Below are 21545 nucleotides of genomic sequence, written 5' to 3'. Positions count from 1 at the left end.
GTCATCGCCACAACAATAGTAAATCATTCTTCAAACATTCTCCTGTCTGAGCTGCTAAAGTGAGCAGAACATTGTCAGAGAGAGCAGCGCAGTGAGGGAGCTCTGATACAAGAATAGAGAAACTGGGAAAGTTTAATGTGCAGCCGGTTTACTGGGGACAGTGGGCAGTGAGTGAGATATTGGTCAGGGACAAGATTCATGGGGATAAAGTCTATGGCCTCAGGTTTAATCCATTTACTGTCGCCTCTTCCGGGCCCTTGATTTCCTGTCTGAGTATTAAAGGTTTAGTCCCAGACCCAATAGAACGGACTGCGATATAACAGAGCGAATGTTTGGCTCGTTCAGACGGACATCCCGTCTGCTGTTCCAATCTGCTTAAAATAAACAGAGGAAATATCACAGAATTCACAGCACAGAAGGAGGCCATTCGGCCCATCGTGTCTGTGCCGACTCTTTGAAGAGCTATTTGAATCTTCATAAACTGAACTCCCTTAAAACAGGGAACAATATTTGAAAAGGATAAAATGTGCAGGGCTGTGGGGAAAGAGCAGGGAGTGGGACTAATTGGATCGCTCTTTCACAGAACCGACACAGGCACAATGGGCTGAATGGCCTCCTGCTGTGCTGTGAGATTGTGTGAACAGCTGGCGGGGGAACGGATACAGATGTTAACCATCCCGAGAGGATCAGGCACAATCCCCAGGCACCAGTTTAGAATCAGTTCACACTCACAACCTCTGTGAGGCGACCCAAGTATATCCTGGAGTCAGGTACCTGGGAAACACCTCACATTTTAAACTGTGAATGGCTTTCTGAACAGCACCAGCAACACGTTGTGAAATGGTCAATTTGTGAATGAAAATGTTTGTAACATGACGGAGAACATTCTGCAATTGCTGCTGGAAATCCCGGGTGTTGGAGGAACGGGTAAAACTTGGAAGTATAGTGAACAGTGAGGAGGAGAATGAGCGACTTCAAGGAGGACACAGAAAATGGTAAAATGGGCGAACACGATCCAGATAAAATTTAATGCAGAAAAGAATGAAGTGATACATTTTGGTAGAAAGAATGAAGATAGGAAATATAAACTAAAGGGTACAATCCTAAAGGGGTGCGTGAACAGAGACATAGGGGTATGTGTTCATAAATCCTGGAAGGTGGCAAGGCAGGTTGCGAAAGCAGTTAAAAAGGTTTACAGGAACCTAGGCTTCATAAATAGAGGTGTAGAGTACAAAAGCGTGGAAATTATAATGAACCTGCATAAAACATTGTTTCGGCTCCAACTGGAGTATTGTGTCCAGTTCTGGGCAGCGCATTTTAGGAAGGTTCTGAAGGCCTTAGAGAGGCTACAAAGAAGATTTACGAGAATGATTCCTGGAAGTTGGACAAGCTAAGATTGTTCTACTTCGAGCAGAGACGATTGAGAGGAGATTTGATGGAGATGTTCAAAATCATGAGGGGTCTGGACAGAGTGGATCGACAGAAACTGTTCCCATTGGCAGAAGGTCGAGAACCAGAGGACACAGATTTCAGGTGCTGGCAAAAGAACCAAATGCGACATGAGGAGAAACTTTTTTTATGCAGTGAGTGATTAGGATCTGGGATGCACTGCCTGAAAGGGTGGTGGAGGCAGACTCAATCACAGCTTTCAAACGGAGTTGGATAAGTACCTGAAAGAAATTTTTTTGCAGGGCTACGGGGAAAGGGCGGGGGAGTGGGACTGGCTGAGGTGCTCGATGGGCCGAATGGCCTTCTTCGTGCTCGACCCATTCTATGATTCTATGAACGTGGTGTTCATCTCAATCCAACACTGCGGCAAAATCTCAGCTGCATCTCCCACTGTCCCTCCAGTGGAGAACCTGTGACCTCACATCCTTCACCCGCTCTCTGTGTAGGATGGGGCAGCTCATGGATTTATCCAAGGTCACCATTAATGCAAGTCTGGCAGCTCTCAGCAAACAACAGTACATCACCACTGTGCCATCAGACACTCCCAGGGCAGGTACCGCACGGGTTAGATACAGAGTAAAGCTCCCTTTCCACTGTCCCATCAAACACTCCCAGGACAGGTACAGCACAGGTTAGATACAGAGTGAAGCTCCCTCTACACTGTCCCATCAAACACTCCCAAGGGCAGGAACAACACGGGGTTAGATACAGAATAAAGCTCCCTCGACACTGTCCCATCAATCACACAATGGGACATTGTGAGGCCATGAAAGGTGATACAGAAATGCAAGTCTTTATTTTAAAGTTGAGAAGCAGAAACTCCACATTTACATTCACCTGCTGTCACGACTCGCTGGGATTTCCATAATTGCTGCTTGGATTCAGAAATAATTGGCTGTCAGCCTTTTAGCCGAGCAAGGCCCAGACTGTGTTTCTACAGAAGTAGTGGTGATCCTTCCTTTAATTCGACAGTTTGAGCAAACCTCACAACACATGGAGTGAATTCACTGAGATGAGGATTTCTAGTTAACCACATCATCCTTCAAACTCATCGAGAGTGACTGAAGTTAAAGGGAGCGAAATAGTGAGGTGAATCTGTCACTTTATAAATTCATTCTCCCCTGGTCACACTGTGTCACTGTGCCCCGTGTCCCATATCTCTCTCTCTCTCTCTCTCTCTCTCTCTCTCTCATCCTTGTCAGTCTGTGTCACTGTGCCCTGTGTCCCATCTCTCTCTCCCTTCACCCCCGGTCACACTGTGTCACTGTGCCCTGTGTCCCATCTCTCTCTCCCTTCACCCCCGGTCACACTGTGTTACTGTGCCCCTCCTACAATGGGGAGCCCACTCTTCCCGCAGTATTCCAGATGTGCCTCTCCCTCGGTTTGTGCAGAGTCACTGTGAGTTTAGCTTTGCAGCCGAGAAACACTCAAATGAATGAACAAATCGGCACTGAAGTGGAATAGGAGGCAAATCCTTTGAGCTGGTGCCAGAGATGAACAAATTGAGGATTACAGAGCTAGCGGGAGATTCTATTTCCCACAACGAGATCGATGAGGATTAATAGAAACATAGAAAATCGGTGCAAGAGTAGGCCATTCGGCCCTTCAAGCCTGCGCCACCATTCAATGAGTTCATGGCTGAACATGCAACTTCAGTACCCCATTCCTGGTTTCTCGCCATACCCCTTGATCCCCCGAGTAGTAAGGACTACATCTAACTCCTTTTTGAATATATTTAATGAATTGGCCTCAACAACTTTCTGTGGTAGAGAATTTCACAGGTTCACCACTCTCTGGGTGAAGAAGTTTCTCCTCATCTCGGTCCTAAATGGCTTTCCGCTTATCCTTAGAATGTGTCCCCTGGTTCTGGACTTCCCCAACATTGGGAACATTCTTCCTGCATCTGACCTGTCTAAACCCATCATAATGTTAAACGTTCTATGAGATCCCCTCTCATTCTTCTGAACTCCAGTGAATACAAGCCCAATTGATCCAGTCTTTCTTGATATGTCAGTCCCACCATCCCGGGAATCAGTTTGGTGAACCTTCACTGCACTCCCTCAATAGCAAGAATGTCCTTCCTCAAGTTAGGAGACCAAAACTGTACACAATACTCCAGGTGTGGCCTCACCAAGGTCCTGTACAACTGTAGTAACACCTCCCTGCCCCTGTACTCAAATCGCCCCTCTATGAAGGCCAACATGCCATTTGCTTTCTTAACCGCCTGCTGTACCTGCATGCCGACCTTCAATAACTGATGTACCATGACACCCAGGTCTCGTTGCACCTCCCCTTTTCCTAATCTGTCATCATTCAGATTAACTGACGCCTTTGGTCTGGAAGAACTAAAAAAACAATCATATCCGCTCCATCACCAAGACCACCCACTTCCACCTCCAGAACATCGCCCGTCTCCGCTCTGCCTCGGCTCATCTGCTGCTGAAACCCTCATCCAAGCCTTTGTTACTTCCAGACTCGACTATTCCAGTGTTCCCCTGGCCAGCCACCCACCTTCCACCCTCCGTAAACTTTAGTTTGTTCAAAACTCACCTTCCCCTTATCCTAACTCGCACCAAGTTCTGTTCCCCCATCACCCCTGTGCTCACTGACCTGCTCCCCATATCCTAACTCGCACCAAGTCCCATTCCCTCATCACCCCTGTGCTCACTGACCTGCTCCCCATATCCGAACACACACCAAGTCCCATTCCCCCATCACCTCTGTGCTCACTGATGAACGTTGGCTCCCGGTCCGGCAACACCTAAGTGGAAGTTCGAACCACCTCTCCATGACATTCAACAGCAATACCATCGGCGAATCTGTCACTATCAACATCCTGGGCATAACCATTGACCAGAAACTTAAATGGACCAGCCACGAAAATACTACAGCTACAAGAGCAGGTCATAGGCTGGGTATTCTGTGGCGAGTGTCTCACCTCCTGACTCCCCAAAGCCTTTCCACAATCTGCAAGGCACAAGTCAGCTTGGAGAAGTGCAGCTCCAACAACACTCAATAAGCTTGACAAAGCAACCCATCCACCACCTTAAACACTCACTCCCTCCACCCCCGGCACACCGTGGCTGCAGTGTGCACCATCTACAAGTTTCACTGCAGCAACTCACCAAGACTTCTTCCACAGCACCTCCCAAACACACGACCTCTACCACCGAGAAGGACAAGGGCAGCGGCAGCAGGCACATGGGAATACCATCACCTGCAAGTTCCCCTCCAAGTTACACCCCATCCTGATTTGGAAATATATCGTCGTTCCTTCATCGTCACTGGGTCAGATTCCTGGAACCCCCTCCATAACAGCACTCTGGGAGCACCTTCATCTCACGGACTGCAGCGGTTCAAGACGGCGGCTCACCACCATCTTCTCAAGGACAATTAGGGATGGGCAATAAATGCCGGCCTTGCCAGCGACGTCTATATTCCGGGAACGAATAAAAAAAAACAGCATTTTTCCTTAAAACCCCAACCACAAACCATCGCTCCTTTAAACCAATCACAAACCATCGCCCCTTTAAACCATCGCCCTTTAAACTGTCCATAAACCATTGCTCCCTTAAACTGTCCACAAACCATCGCTCCCTTAAACCGTCCACAAACCAGCGCCCCTTTAAACCGTCCACAAACCATCGCCCCTTTATACCGTCCACAAACCATCGCCCCTTTAAACCATTGCGCATAGAAACATAGAAAAATAGGTGCAGAAGTAGGCCATTTGGCCCTTCAAGCCTGCATCACCATTCAATAAGATCATGGCTGATCATTCCCTCAGTACCCCTTCCCTGCTTTCTCTCCATACCCCTTGATCCCCTTAGCTGTAAGGGCCACATCTAACTCCCTCTTGAATGCATCCAATGAACTGGCATCAACAACTCTCTGCGGCAGGGAATTCCACAAGTTAACAACTCTGAGTGAAGAAATTTCTCCTCATCTCAGTCCTAAATGGCCTACCCCTTATCCTAAGACTGTGTCCCCTGGTTCTGGACTTCCCCCAACATCGGGACATTGTACGCGCATCTAACCTGTCCCATCCCATCAGAATCTTATATGTTTCTATGAGATCACCTCTCATCCTTCTAAACTCCAATGTATAAAGGCCCAGTTGATCCAGTCTCTCCTCATATGTCAGTCCTGCCATCCCGGGAATCAGTCTGGTGAACCTTCGTTGCACTCCCTCAATAGCAAGAACGTCCTTCCTCAGATTAGGAGACCAAAACTGAACACAATATTCCAGGTGAGGCCTCACCAAAGCCCTGTACAACTGCAGTAAGACCTCCCAGCTCCTATACTCAAATCCCGTAGCTATGAAGGCCAACATACCATTTGCCTTCTTCACCGCCTGCTGTACCTGTATGCCACCTTTCAATGACTGAGGAACCATGACACCCAGGTCTCATTGCACCTCCCCTTTTCCTAATCTGTTGCCATTCCGATAGTATTCCGTCTTCGCATTTTTGCCCCAAAGTGGATAACCTCACATTTATCCACATTACACTGCATCTGCAATGCATTTGCCCACTCATCTAACCTGTCGAAGTCACCCTGCAGCGTCTTAGCGTCCCCCTCACAGCTCACACTGCCACCCAGTATAGTATCATCTGCAAACTTGGAGATATTACACTCAATTCCTTCATCTAAATCATTGATGTTTATTGTAAAGAGCTGTGGTCCCAGAACTGAGCCCTGCGGCACTCCACTAGTCACTGCCTGCCATTTTGAAAAGGATCCATTTTGAAAAGGATCCATTTATCCTGACTCTCTCCTTCCTGTCTGCCAACCAGTTCTCTATCCAGTCAGTATATTACTCCCAATACCATGTGCTTTGATTTTGCACACCAATCTCTTGTGTGGGACCTTGTCAAAAGCCTTTTGAAAGTCCAAATACACCACAACCACTGGTTCTCCTTGTCCACTCTACTCGTTACATCCTCAAAAAATTCCAGAAGATTTGTCAAGCTTGATTTCCCTTTCATAAATCCATGCTGACTTGGACCGATCCTGTCACTGCTTTCCAAATGCGCTGCTATTTCATCCTTAATAATTGATTCCAACATTTTCCCCACTACTGATGTCAGGCTAACCGATCTATAATTACCCGTTTTCTCTCTCCCTCCTTTTTTAAAAAGTGTTGTTACATTAGCTACCCTCCAGTCCATAGGTACTGATCCAGTCAATAGACTATTGGAAAATGATCACCAATGCATCCACTATTTCGAGGTCCACTCCTTTAAACCATTGACAAACCATCGCCCTTTTAAACCGTCCACAAACCATTGCCCCTTTAAACCATTGCCCCTATAACCATCCGCAAACCATCGCTCCTTTCAACCATCCACAAACCATCGCCCCTTTAAACGGTCCACAAACCATCACTCCTTTAAAGTGGAAGCCCAGCACATTTTACAAAGAGGAAGCTCATCTAATTTACATTTTATACAAAACCCATTGAAATTTAGGCGATTAAATTCATCCTTTTTCATGTTGATTCAAACATTCAATTTATGAATTAATCTGATTGAATTTCTGTTTATTTTCTGAAGCACTGGGAGACAAAATCACTGCCTCTAATCTCCAATCTCCTTTGTTAAACAGTGTCAATCATTCTGCTTGTCTGATCTCCTTACTGTGTGTGTGTGAGTGAGTGTACGATCATGAGTGAGTGCGAGTATGTGTGTGAGTGTAAGCGTGTAAAATCATAGAAATGATTTATTGAATTTTACATCACAGGAAGCCTTTCGGCCCATTGTGTTCATGACGGCCGACAAAGAGCTATCCAGCCTAATCCCACTTTCCAGCTCTTGCTCCGTATTATTGTAGGTTAGGGCACTTCAAGTGCATATCCAAGTATTTTTGTGAGAGCGTGTGTGTGTGTGCGAGAGAGTGCGTGTGTTTCTGAGTGTGAGTGTGTCAGTAAGTGAGTGAGTGAGTGAATGTTTATTTCTGAGTGCGAGCGTGTGCGTGCAAATGAGTGCGAGTCTGAGTGCGAGTGAGTGTTTGAGAGCGAGTGAGTGTGTGAGTTTCTGAGAGTGAGTGAGTGAGTGTGTGTATCTGAGTGTGAGTGTGAATGTGCTGTATGTGTTTTGAAAGGGAGGAGAGATAGGGACAGGGTTACAGGTAGATAACCTGACTTCCCAGCTCCTGCCAGTACTGTCGACAGAACAGTCAGGATTTGTGTTGAAAAGTGCTGTGTGATCAGAGAAGGTTGTAAGAGGGAAATGAAGAATGTGAATGGGACTGAGTCTCCCAGCAGGACCCGCAGTATCTCCCTCTGCCCAGTCTCAAAGCCCATGGTGGGATTGGAAGTCCTGTTCTCTGGATTACTGGTCCAGTTACAGACCCCTGTCCCACCGTACCCCGGTACATTCGATCCCAACAGCTTCTGAGCAGGAGTGAGTGTCTTTGCACCAAGGTTACAGCCACAGTCTGAATCCATTCTCACCCTGGAGTCTTTCCATCTCACTCACCCACTCACAGTGAATACAGAATCAGGGAACAGAAGTTCCGGAGACGGAACAGATTGGGAAAGAATGAGTGAGTACACGTGTCAAAAACTGCTCCATATTAAACTATGCAAACTACGGGATAAAGGCCCATAAATTCAGCGCGTTTTTAAATCGGTGAAAGAAAAAGATTGCCACTTCACACAGTCCTTCATTGGCTGTGAAGCTTTGGGATGTCCTGAGGTGTGAGATTGACACAGTAACACCGAGTCTGGTCTCACTGGGTCCGGGCAGTGTTTCATACACAGCTCCCAGTGCAATATGCAACAGCTGGAAGGTTTACCTCAAAGACTTGGATTGCTTTTATAACAGATCACTAATTGAGCTGGAGAATAATTCCCTCCGATAAACTGCATGTTCTGCAATAAATTATACATTTCAATTATTGCTGAAACAAACAGCTGATTATAGAACAAGGAGTTTTCCCTCGAACAGTGATGTCAGAACCCGTTATCCCGAGGCGACGATTAACTCACCGAGAGGATCATTAATATTTAGAAACAGGCCTGAATTTACATCTCAATGACATATTCCCCACTGGGGATATGGGACAGGGCTCAGACACAATGGGACATATTTCCCACTGGGGATATGGGACAGGACTCAGACACAATGGGACATATTCCCCACTGGGGATATGGGACAGGGCTCAGACACAGGGTCAGGGGCTCCAGGGGGTGTTTATAAACATTCGACCACCCTCCTCACATCTATTACCGTGTCTAATTTTACAAACACTGCCCCCCTTCCGGTGTGACACTGGGAACCAGTGAATTTTGGGGTTTAAGTGTCCTGACCTTTCCTGTTCAGTCCAGCAGTGTTACATCTCCTCACAGTTCCACTAAATGCAACTTATCAGACTGTTATTCCATCCCCATATCTCCTCCTTCACCAAGACCACCTACTTACACCTCAGTCACATCGCCCGCCCCTGCCCCTGGCTCAACTGCTGCTTAAACCCTCATCCTTGCCTTTGTTACCTCTCGACTCGACTATTCCAACACTTTCCCAGCCGGCGTCCCAGCTTGCTCCCTCTGTAAGTTCATCCAAAACTCTGCTGCCCATATCCTGACACACACCAAGTCCGTTCACCCATCACCCCTGTGCTCGCTGACCGACATTGGCTCCCAGTCCAGCAACGCTTCAATTCTAAAATACTCATCCTCGTTTTGAAATTATGGCATAGCCTCACCCCTCCCTATCTCTGTAACCCTCTCCCACCCTACAGCCCTCCCTATCTCTGTAACCCCCTCCCACCCTACACCCCTCCCTATCCCTGTAACCTCCTCCCACCCTACACACCTCCATATCCCTGTAACCTCCTCCCATCCTACACCCCTCCCTATCCCTGTAACCTCCTCCCACCCTACACCCCTCCCTATCCCTGTAACCCCCTCCCACCCTACACCCCTCCCTATCTCTGTAACCCCCTCCCACCCTACACCCCTCCCTATCCCTGTAACCCCCTCCCACCCTACACCCCTCCCACCCTACATCCCTCCCTATCCCTGTAACCCCTCAGACCCTACACCCCACTCTATCCCCGTAACCCCCTCCCACCCTACACCCCTCCCAATCTCTGTATTCTCTCTCTGCCACGAGCTCAGAGCTATCCAATTAGTCCCACTCTCTGCTCTTACCCCACAGCTCTCCAAACATCTCCTTTTCCAGTATTTATCCAATTCCTTTTTGACTGTTATTATTGAATCTGCTTACAATTCCCTTTCAGCACATTCCAGATCACAAAAACTCGCTGCTTGAAAAAATTCTCCTCATCTCCCCCCGTAGCTTTTTTGCCAATTACCTTCAATCTGTGTCCTCTGGTTACTGACCCTCCTGCCACTGGAAACAGTTTCTCCTTATTTACTCGATCAAATCACTTCATGATTTTAAACACCTGTTAAATCTCCTCATCGCATTCTCTGCTCAAAGAACTAATAAAAAAATTTTTTTTTTAATTTTAAAAAAGGGCCTTGAAAATGTTTGGTGTGTCCCCCAGATCGGGGGGACACGATTTAATGATTTAATGTTTTAGTTTCCTCCCAAAAAGAGTTCTCTGCTCGAAGTAGAAAAATCCCAGCTTCTCCACGTAACTGAAGTCCCATATCCCGGGTACCATTCTGGTAACACCCCTCTGCACCCTCTCCAAGGCCTTGACATCCTTCCTGAAGTACGCTGCCCAGAATTGGACACAATACTCCAGCTGGGGCCTAACCAGTGATTTATAAAGGTTCACCATAACTCCCTTGCTTTTGTACTCGATGCCTCTGTTAATGAAGCAAATGTAGGAGTTTGGATGGAATTGACTTTGATAAAGGCCATTCAGTGAGCGTCCATTCACAACACCACACACAACAGAGGCTGTCTCAGAAAGGCTTCTACTCACCAGCGAGTAGTACATCTCGGGGGTCTCTCCACATGTACTGTCGGCGGGATCGAAACTGACCTTCAGGAACCTGGTGAGCAGGGTGGCCTCGGGCTGGCAGGCCATGTAATCCCAACTCATCCCCTGGTCCCAGTGAAGCTCAGCCTTACACAGGTCGTAGTGACCCCAGGACGGGAAGTGCTGTGTGGCGAGAAACAGAGCCGCCCAAAGGGCCTGAAGGGGCAACAAACCGGACAGACGCATCGCTCCGACTGGACCCCGCTCAGCGAGAGGGATATCGGTCCGTCTGGGGGTGATTCAGGGGATCTCCACTCCGACTGGACCCCGCTCAGACAGTGCTTGCCGATGTTACAGGTGTTGGGATTCCAGCTGTTTTCCCAGTGTTGGTGCAGATGTTCCAGGTGTTGGGACTCCAGCTGTTTTCCCCAGCTGTTACTGTATCAGACAGATGTTCTGATTGGCTGGTCAGTCAGTACTGGGACCCAATGAGATGACTGTCTCCTGACCAGAGTCTGTTTCCCATCGATCATCTCTTCCTTCTGGCATCAGTTCCCTGTTAGGGGAGAAATAAAATCAATGCATTTCGGAACAGGTGCTGCTCCTGAACTTTGACCTTTGATCCCCAATCTCAGACTACGTCTCCCATTGGCTGCAGGAATAATCACCAGTTGAGAATCACAGCAGTCAATAGGAAGCAGCTAATTGACTCTCGTTAAGATCCCAAAAGAGACAAATGTCCAAATGACTTTAGTTGAAGAATAAATTTTGGCCAACACCAGGGAGAAATCCTCTGCTCTTCTTCAAAATAGGGCCATGGGATCTTTTACGTCCACCCGAGAGGGCAGACGGAGCCTAGGTTTAATGCTTCATGCAAAAGATGACACCTCAGACAGTGTAGAGTTCCCTCAGTACTGCCCATGTGACAGTGCAGCATTCGCTCTGTACTGCCCCTCTGACAGTGCAGAGCTCCCTCAGTACTGCCCCTCCAACATTGCAGCAGTCTCTCTGTACTTACCCTCCGACAGTGCAGCACTCCCTCAGTACTGGATTCTGGGCTCGAGTCTCTGGACTGGGATTGAGTCAGCTCCTGCAGGGGAGTGGGAGGAACTGCAAAAGCAAAATCTATTTTCCTTCCTCCATCATCTCCCCTCAATCTCAGCCACAGCTCACACTGGAAAAGCAAAATTATTCTAATTCTTGATTTGAAAAATTCCCCTTTAAACACTGACACACTCTGGGTTTGGTGACTCTCCCACGGCCAGTTTGATGACACAAGGTGTTATTCTGTGCTGTGACTGATATACAGACTAGTAATGGGGATATTTATAACCCAGTTTCTATAACAAATACTATGGGGTTTTATAAACTGCTACACTGCGAGCAGGAGCAGTCTCTGAATGTCTCTCTTCCTCCTCCGTAATGCTGTTCCCCATCAGCTCGAGCATCACAATCCACAGTCACCTTCTGGGCCTGACGTCAGTCCTCCTGCTCAAACCCACAACATACACTCACCATCTCCAGTAACACCCCTAACACTCGCTCACCATCTCCAGTCACACCCCCAACACACATTCACCATCTCCAGTCACACCCCCAACACACACTCACCATCTCCAGTCACACCCCCAACACACGCTCACCATCTCCAGTTACACCCCCAACACACACTCACCATCTCCAGTCACACCCCCAACACACGCTCACCATCTCCAGTTACACCCCCAACACACACTCACCATCTCCAGTCACACCCCCAACACAGCCCCAACATCTCCAGTCACTCCAACACACACTCACCATCTCCAGTCACACCTCCAACACACACTGACCATCTCCAGCCACACACCAACAACAACTTGCATTTATATAGTGCCTTTACACAGTAAAACTTTGCAAGGTTCTTCACAGCAGTGAAATCTAATAACATTTGACACCAAGCCACATATGGTGATATTTGGACCGGTGGTCAAAAGCTTGGTCATAGAGATAGGTTTTAAGGAGTGTCTCAAAGCAGGAGAGAGATTTAGAGAGACATAGAGGTTTGGGGAGGGAATTTCAGAGTTTAGGGCTCAGGCAGCTGAAGGGACGGCCGCCAATGGCGGAGCAAAGGGAGTGGGGGATGAACAAGAGGCCAGAATTGGAGGCGTGCAGAGATCTCAGAGCGTTGTAGGGCTGGATGTTCTCACCCTCAGACATCACTAGAGTTTGATGAGATGGTGATATTTTCTGCCTAGTTGAGGGGAGATTATTTTCAGTGATCACATTATCTTCACAAGCTGCAGATCAATGTAAATAATGACACCTTGGAAACAGGCGAGTTGCGTTTGAATTTATAGAGAACTCAGAGCTGAGGAGAGTTTGAATCTTGTCCAGTGTGTGGTTCTGGGATGTGGACTGGTGTGATGCCCTCGCTCTGGACACTCTCTGATTTAACATTAAATGAAATGGGGGGAAAGTGAATCTGACGCCAGACAGGAGCATTAAACACACGGTGGGAAAACAGAACAAGTTCAGGGTCAGGCTCTTCATCAAAAACTCATTTAAGGCTCATCCAATCCCAGTGTTTGTGTGTGCAGGATTATTTCTTCATGAACCATGAAATAAAGAAAGCTCCTTCTGCATCTCCGATCATTTCTAAAGTCTGACAATGTGGAAATGGGTGAGTGGGGAGAGGCTCAGTGAGAGCCAATTGTCCCCAACATTGGAAGTGGTCCAGGGTGTGACACTGGGCCTGAGAGGCAGGGGGCGCTGTTCAGTGTTCCAGCCGCTCCGTCCCAGGGTGAATGGGAATGTGACTCTGGGAGTGTTGGTGATTGGTATATTGCAAGAAGCAGTGTAACTCACCCTGCGCTGCTCACAGCCTCCTATACAATGTACACAGCACCCTATACAATGTACACATACTGCTATACAATGTACACAGCTCCCGATACAATGCATGTAATCCTCTTATACAAACATCCAGAACTGGATGAGGAGAAATTTCCTCCAATTAAATATTGAGAAGACCAAATCCATTATCTTCGGTCCCCGCCACAAACTCCATTCCCTATTCACCGACTCCATCCCTCTCCCTGCCAACTGTCTGATGCTGAACCAGGCTGTTCACAACCTTGGTGTTGTATTTTACCCCGAGACGAGCTTCCGACCCCATATACTCGCCAATAACAAGACTGCATACTTCCACCTCCGTAACATCGCCTGTTCCGCGCCTGTCTCAGCTCATCTGCTGCTGAAACTCTCATCCATGCCATTGTTACCTCCAGACACGACTATTCCAATGGTCTCCTGGCTGGCCTCACATCTCCACCCGACATAAACATGAGCTCATCCAAAACTCGCACCAAGTCCTGTACACCCATCACCCTTGTGCTCGCTGACTGACATTGGCTCCCTGTTTTCAAATCCCTCCATGGCCTTGCCCCTCCCTATCACTGGATCCCCCTCCAGCCCGACACCCACCGAGATCTCTGCACTCCTCCAATTCTGGCCTCTTGTCCATGCCCCCAGTTCCTTCACTCCACCATTGGTGGCCATGCCTTCAGCTGTCTGGGCCCTAAACTCTGCTATTCCCTCCCTAAACCTCTCCAGTTCTCTCTCCTCTTTTAAGCCGCACCTTAAAACCTCCCTTTTTGACAGAGCTTTTGACCATCTGTCCTAATCTCTCCTTACGTGGCTCGGTGTCAAAATGTGTCTAATTTATGCTCCTGTGAGGCACCATCAGATGTTTTACTACGTTAAAGGCGCTATATAAATGCAAGTTGTTGTACAATTCGATTATGCATCCTATAGAATGCATACAGCCCTTCTATATAATTCACAGCCCCCTAAACAATTCACAGCCCCCGATACAATGCTGTAACCCTCAGATACAATGCACAGAAGCCCCTTATCCAATTGGACATTGCTGCTCTCGAATGCACACAGAATCTTCCTCTCCAATTCTCCAGCCCTCCCACACAATACACACAGGAACCTGTCTGATCCCCGGGCCAAGCCGCCAATCACTGTTGGAATCAGCAAGGCGATCCCGGGAGATCCCGGGACAGAGTCTGACTCACTCTGGGGGAGATCAGCGAGCTCAAGACGGGGTGAGATCTCGGAGCCAGCTCCGCATTGCTCAGCAACTAGTCCAGGAGCCTCTTCAATGGACCCGAGGAGTTTAGCCCAGAATCCGCACTCAGGGGAGGGAGAGAGAGAGAGGGAGGGAGAGAGAGAGAGAGAAGGGGAGAGAGAGGGGGAGTGGGAGAGGGAAGGGAGAGAGGAGAGAGATGGAGGAAAAGGGAGGGGAGGGAGGAGGGGAGGGGAAAGGGAGGGGGAGGGAGGGGGAGGGAGGAAGGGAGGGAGGGGGAGAGAGGAAGGGAGGGGGACAGAAGAAGGGAGGGGGAGAGAGGGAGGGAGGGGGAGAGGGGAGGGAGAGAGGAAGGGAGGAGGAGAGAGGAAAGGAGGGGGAGAGAAGAAGGGAGGGGGAGAGAGTGAGCGAGAGACAGAGAGGTGGGGAGATAGGGAGAGAGATTGAGAGGTAGGGAAGAGAGCAAAGGAGAATGAGATAGAAGTGAGGAAAGGGAATGAGAAACAGAAAGAGAAAATTTGACCAGCAGAGATAAAGAGAAAAGGGGGAGAGAAATAGAGCTCCCGAGATTCACAGACAGAAAATTAAATCTCAATCCAGGGGCTCAGACTGGGAACGTCCCAGCTCAGTATTCCGCGCAGCCCTAAAGCCAGCCCAATCACACTGGCCCATTCCTTTAACACTCGTCTGCCCCAATCACAGTGACTCGGATATTCAGCACGGTTTGGGCTGTGAAAAGTGTTCTGCTGTTATTGATATATAAACCCCACATGAAATGCGATAATTACAGGTTTAATAATACGGGGGAGGGGGGGTGAAAGTCCAGGGTGGAGATCAGATTCCTGCACTGCTTCAGGGATCTGTCCTGTTTCTGTTTACAATCTTCCCGGGAGAGCTGACTAATGTCCGATCTGTACAGGGCTCTGGGGAAAGGGCAGGGAGGGGGACTGATCGGATCGCTCTTTCAAAGAGCCGGCACAAGCATGATGGGCCAAATGGCCTCCTCCTGTGCTGTGAGATTCTGTGGAAGGATTAAACACATAAACCTTGGGGTGTGGGGTTCTTGGGCCATTCGTGCCTGCAGCATTTAACTCAAGAAATGAAGGCAAGTCCGGCAGCTTTATGAGAGACACAGAGGGAGGCCGTTCAGCCCATCAGGCCTACTTTCTCAGAAATCCTTCCAATTCCCCAGCCCCGCCCATCACAGCCTCCCACTGACCCTTGTGAATGGCCCCAGAGGTTTCAATCCCACTCCCTGCCCCAGGCCCATTTCACATATTGGTCACTGTCGGTGTGAAGTGTCTCCTGACACCAGTCCTGAACCTGCCTTTTCCCAGTCTGTCCCTGTGTCTCCTTGTCCTGCAGTCACTGCTTAACTTCACATAAAGTCGGGGGATTCACCTTATCTGTTATGTATGTAAACTTTATAATAGTGTAAGACTTGCCACCAGGGGAGCACCTGTTGGAGATCCAAGGGCCACCTGCACACCTCATGCAAGCAAGTATAAAAGGTTGTCTGCCATGTTGATTCTGCACTCTGTGTAGCCCCAGCCTGCGAGCACCATCGGAGCAGACTGGGGAGTGGAAGGAGCAGCGTGGCAGCCTAGCCCAGCACTCTGTGTGGCCCGCGGCCTGTGAGCACCATCGGAGCAGACCGGGGAATGGAAGGAGCAGCGTGGCGGCACACCACTTCAGGGAGCAACACGTGCTGGAGCAGGAGAGCAATGGCACTGAAAAGGGACATCACCAAGGTCCAGATCATTGATTGGAGCGTGGGGGGGTACATCAGGAGCGGCGAGATCGGGGCGAAGGAGCGGCGAGAGACTCTAGAGGGACGTGATCGGGGCCCAGGAGAGGCGCGAGTTCGGGGCCCAGAAGAGGCGAGGGCCCAGGGGCAGCACGGGCCAACCCACACTGATATGTGTGCGCACTAGGTCCGTGCAGCAGAGCAGGTCTCCAGTCGTCTTGGTTAATCCTTGCTACTGGACCAAAACCTAGCTCTGTCAAGCCCATGTGGTGGCTGGTGTGCAACGGTCACCACACATTAAAAAAATCCAAGCACAGGCATCTTCCACCCTTCAAGATTTAGTTTGGATCTGGAATTTTAGGTCCATCATTGAAACACCTGTGAAGTTTTTGACGTGGAAGCAAGTCATCCTCGGTTCGAGGGACTGCCTATGATGATGATGATGATGATGATGATGCACTCTGGAGTTTGATTAAAGAGACTAAGATCACATCAGTTTGCGCTTACAGCACACAGTCTTGTGGAGTTATTCTGAATATAACAATTGGCGACGAGTAACAGATCACGAACTTTCACGCGGTTATGGCTGCTGCTGATATTCTTGAGAGATTTTTTGAGGGTGATGATTGGGAAGCCTTCATTGAGCATCTTGACCAGTACTTTGTGGCCAACGAGCTGGATACGGACAGTAACGCGGTCAAGCGCAGTGCGATTCTCCTCACCGTTTGTGGTCCATGACATCTGGCCTCATCAAAAAGCTGCTCGCACCGACGAAACCAACGAATAAAACATATGCAGAGTTGTGTACGCTGGTTCAGGAACACCTCAAGCCGAAGGAGAGCATCTTAACAGCCAGGTACCGCATTTATACACACCATCGCTCCGAGGGCCAGGATGTGGCGAGCTATGTCGCCAACCTAAGACGCCTTGTGGGACCATGCGAATTTGCCGGATTTTGGGGGGAAATGTTGCGGGACATTTTCATGCTTGGAAGCGGCCACGAGGTCATTCTTCGCAAACTGCTGTCTGCCGAATCCCGAGATCTGAGCAAGGCCATCACGATAGCCCAGGCTTTTATGTCCACGAACAATAACAGGATGCAGATATCTTTTCAAGACTGAAACTCACCGGCAAGTACTGTGCATAAAATAACGCCTTCAGCAGGCAGAACTGTACATGGCAGGGCCGACACGCCCTACAGCGCCTAGAGGCAACTCAACCCAAGGCTGAAGAGGAAGTGTGTGGGGTACACACCTTCATCAACAAAAGCCCTCCGATAATGTTGAAAGTCAAATTAAATGGCATTCCAGTTACCATGGAATTATGAGCCAGAAGGCTTTTGAGAAACTGTGGGGCAACAAGGCACAAAGGCCAAAACTAAGCCTGATTCATACAAAGCTGCACACTTACACCAAAGAGCTCATACCAGTCATTGGCAGTGCGGCAATGAAGGTATCGTGCGATGGAGCTGTACATGATTTATCACTGTGGATTGTACCAGGTGATGGCCCAACGCTGTTCGGCAGAAAGCTGGCTAGGAAAGATCCGATGGAACTGGGAAGACATCAAACTGCTGTCTTCGGTGGATGACGCCTCGTGCGCTCAAGTGCTAAACAAATTTCCATCGCTATTTGAGCCAGGCATCGGCAACTTCACAGGTGCCAAAGTGCAGATCCATCTGGTCCCAGATGCACGGCCCGTTCATCACAAGGCCCAAGCACTTCCATATATGATGCGGGAGAAAGTCGAGATCGAACTGGACAGACTTCAACGAGGGGGAATTATATCGCCAGTCGAGTTCAACGTGTGGGCCAGTCCAATTGTTCCGGTGCTGAAATGCGATGGCACGGTCAGAATCTGCGGGGACTACAAAATAACGATCAACCGAGTCTCATTACAAGACCAGTACCCGCTACCCAAAGTGGAGGACCTTTTCGCAACGTTAGTGGGGGGGCGGAAGTTGTTCACCAAGCTGGATCTAACCTCTGCTTACATGACACAGGAGCTGGCTGAATCTTCGAAAAGATTGACGTGCATCAACTTGCACAAAGGTCTGTTCATATACCACAGATGCCCTTTTGGGATTTGCTTGGTTGCTGCTATCTTCCAGAGGAACATGGGGAGTCTGCTGAATTCGGTTCCGCGCACCGTTGTGTTTCAAGATGACATCCTGATCACCGGTCGCAACACCACCGAATACCTGGACAACCTGGAAGAGGTTCTAAAGCGACTGGATAGAGTGGGATGCAGGCTGAAACGCTCCAAATGTGTTTTCCTGGCACCAGAGGTCGAATTTTGGGGAAGAAAGATTGTGGCAGATGGCATCAGACCCACGAACTCTAAGACGGAGGCCACCAAGAATGCACCCAGACCACGGAGTGTGATGGATCTGCGTTCGTTCCTGGGACTCCAACTATTTTGGTAACTTTCGACCCGGGTTGAGCATTTATTGCTACATAAGGGTACGACTGGTTTGGGGTAAATCTCAAGAGACAGCCTTTGAGAAGGCCAGAAACCTGCTATGTTCTAACAAGTTACTTGTATTGTATGACCCATGTAAATGTTTAGTACTAGCTTGTGATGCATCATCGTACGGGGTCGGTTGTGTGTTACAGCAGGCCAATGTGTCAGGCAAAGTTCAACCGGTTGCATATGCGTCCAGAGGTTTAAGGCTGAAAGAGCCTGCAGTATTGTTGAGAAAGAAATATTAACATGCGTATGGCTTAACATGGTTAAGAAAATGCACCAATACATATTTGGAATCCGGTTCGAGCTCGAAAATGACCACAAACTGCTCATTTCGCTATTTTCAGAAAGCAAAGGTATTAACACCAACGCTTCGTCCCGCATCCAAAGATGGGCGCTAACATTATCTGCCTATGACTATGTAATCCACCACAGACCAGGCACTGAGAACTGTGCTGATGCCCTCAGTCGGCTACCATTGCCCACCACCGGTGTGGAAATGGCGCAATCCGCAGACTTGCTTCTTGTAATGGATGCTTTTGGGAGCGAGGGGTCAACAATCACGGTTCGCCAGATCAGGACCTGGACTAGCCAGGACCCTGTGCTATCACTAGTAAAAAAAACTGCGTCCTTAATGGGAGCTGGTCGACTGTTCCCGGGGAAATGCAAGATGAAATTAAGCTCTTTTACCAAAGCAAGGGTGAAATGTCTATCTAATCGGATTGTCTCCTATGGGGGAATTGCGTGGTTTTGCAAAAAAAAGGCAGGGAAACGTTTATACGCGACCTACACAGTACACACCCAGGCATAGTCATGCTGAAGGCTATTGCCAGGTTGCAAGTTTGGTGGCCCGGCATTGACTCGGAATTGGAGTCATGCGTACACCTTGCTCACAGTTTGAGCAATGCACCAAGGGAGGCCCCACTGAGTCTGTGGTCATGGCCCTCCAAACCGTGGTCCAGGTCCACATAGATTTCACTCGCCCCTTTCTAGGAAAGATGTTCCTAGTAGCAGTGGACGCTTACTCTAAATGGATTGAATGTGTAATAATGCCATCATGTACGTCCACTGCTACCATTAAAAGCCTCCAGACCATGTTCGCCATCCATGGTTTGCCCGATGTTCTTGTTAGTGACAATGGACCATGTTTCACCACTTCGGAATTCAACAAGTTCATGACCCGCAATGGCATCAAACATGTCAGGTCTGCCCCGTTTAAGCCCGCATCCAACGGTCAAGTGGAACGGGCAGTCCAAACTATCAAGCAGAGCTTGAAACGTGTGATGGATGGTTCCCTGCAGACCCAGTTATCTCGGGTTCTGCTCAGCTACCAGACGCGACCCAACTCGCTTACCGGAGTTTCCCCAGCAGAATTGTTAATGAAGCGAGCACTCAAAACCAGGCTCTCCTTAGTACACTCGGATCTCAATGATCATGTAGAAACCTGGCGCCACCGGCATAACATGTACCATGGTTGCGTGGCTGTATCGCGTGACATTGAGGTTAATGACCCTGTATTTGTTCTTAATTATGGTCATGGTCCCAAATGGGTTGCTAGCACTGTTTTAGTCAAGGAGGGTAATAGAGTGTTTGTTGTCAAACTTCTGAATGGACAAATGTGCAGAAAGCATTTGGATCAGACCAAACTGTGATTCACTGACAACCAAGAACAGTTTGAAGAGGACATTGATCCATCAACACACACCCAACCAGCAATTGACCTCACTGCCAATCACGAGGATGAACCCACCATGTCCGACAGTCCAATCAGACCAGCCGTGCTGCAGTGCAACAATGATCCAACCAACTCACCCATGCCAGGACTTCAACTCAGCTGATCAATCCGGGAACGCAGAGCCCCTGATCGCCTCAACTTGTAAATAACGGTGGGGGGGTTGGGGGAGTAATGTTATGTATGTAAACTTTATTTCCTCACACCAGGCAGCATCCGAGTGAATCTGTGCTATTCCCTCTCTAAAGTCTCACTACTCTCCCTATAGTGTGGAGCCCAATACTGCACACAGTGCTCGAACTGAGAGTTATTGAGGTTTTAGACAAACTCATCGTTACCTCTGGGCTTTTATATTCTATACCTCGAGATAAAACCTAGAATGCCATTAACTTTTTTCACAGCCTTATCCCCCTGCGGTACTGCCTTTAATGACCTGCGACCCTGTAGTCAAAATCCCTCTGCTCCCCCCAGCCCCGAGCCCACTTCCATTCACAGTATAATCACTGCTCTTGTTAATTTAACCCAAATATATCAGCTCATACTGACTGACATTGAATTCCCTCTGTCCCTATCCCACCCATTGCCCATCCCATAATGTCTCTCTTTCCAGCCCATTGGCCATCCCATATAATTTTTTTTTCATGTTCATTCTTGTCAGCTCAAATCCAGCGCCAAAGCTCACTTTGCGCTACTACACTTAGCCAAAAGGCCAAGAGAGGAAGCTGCACCGTTCCTGGAAACACTGCAATACCAGGTCGGTGCGTGGAGTGGACGGAGCAAGCCCCTGTTCCATCTCCCTGTTCCAAAAAACAATTTAATATTTGGTCCCCAGATAGGGGATATTAAACTGATAAGAACAGATACTACACTTGATCTTAGCCAAAAGGCCGAGAAGCAATCATACCCCATAATTTTTTTATTTTTTTTTAATTAAATTTTTCGTAGCCAATCTTTCCAATTCTTTGTCAGATCACAAACGCCAGAGGTCACCTTGCACACATCAAGGATCACCCTGCGCTAATGCTCTTAGCCAAAAGGCCTAGAGCCCAAGCACCGTTCCTGGAAGTACTGCAATACCAGGTTCGTGCCATGGAGGTGGATGGGTCAAGCCACCCCACCCACCTCCTATTTCCAAAAAGCATAGGAGAACCACCTTCCTGATCCAGGGAGAACCACGT

The 21545-nt window shown here is 48.6% G+C and overlaps 1 non-coding gene and 1 pseudogene across 1 annotated transcript; both read right to left on the bottom strand.

Annotated features, from left to right (window-relative positions):
* Nucleotides 1-10643, bottom strand: part of LOC139268368 (netrin-G1-like) — a 35003-nt pseudogene extending 24360 nt beyond the window's left edge.
* A 10441-nt stretch (nt 10644-21084) lies between these two features.
* Nucleotides 21085-21266, bottom strand: LOC139269861 (U2 spliceosomal RNA). Its single transcript, XR_011594351.1, has one exon. It is a non-coding gene; the product is annotated as a U2 spliceosomal RNA (small nuclear RNA).
* Between the last annotated feature and the right edge of the window lie 279 nt (nt 21267-21545).

This window comes from Pristiophorus japonicus, chromosome 8, assembly GCF_044704955.1.
Source record: "Pristiophorus japonicus isolate sPriJap1 chromosome 8, sPriJap1.hap1, whole genome shotgun sequence".
NCBI classification, from domain to species: Eukaryota; Metazoa; Chordata; class Chondrichthyes; family Pristiophoridae; genus Pristiophorus; species Pristiophorus japonicus.
The sequence above is the reverse complement of the archived record's forward strand: the minus strand, read 5'-3'. Positions and strand labels throughout refer to the sequence as shown.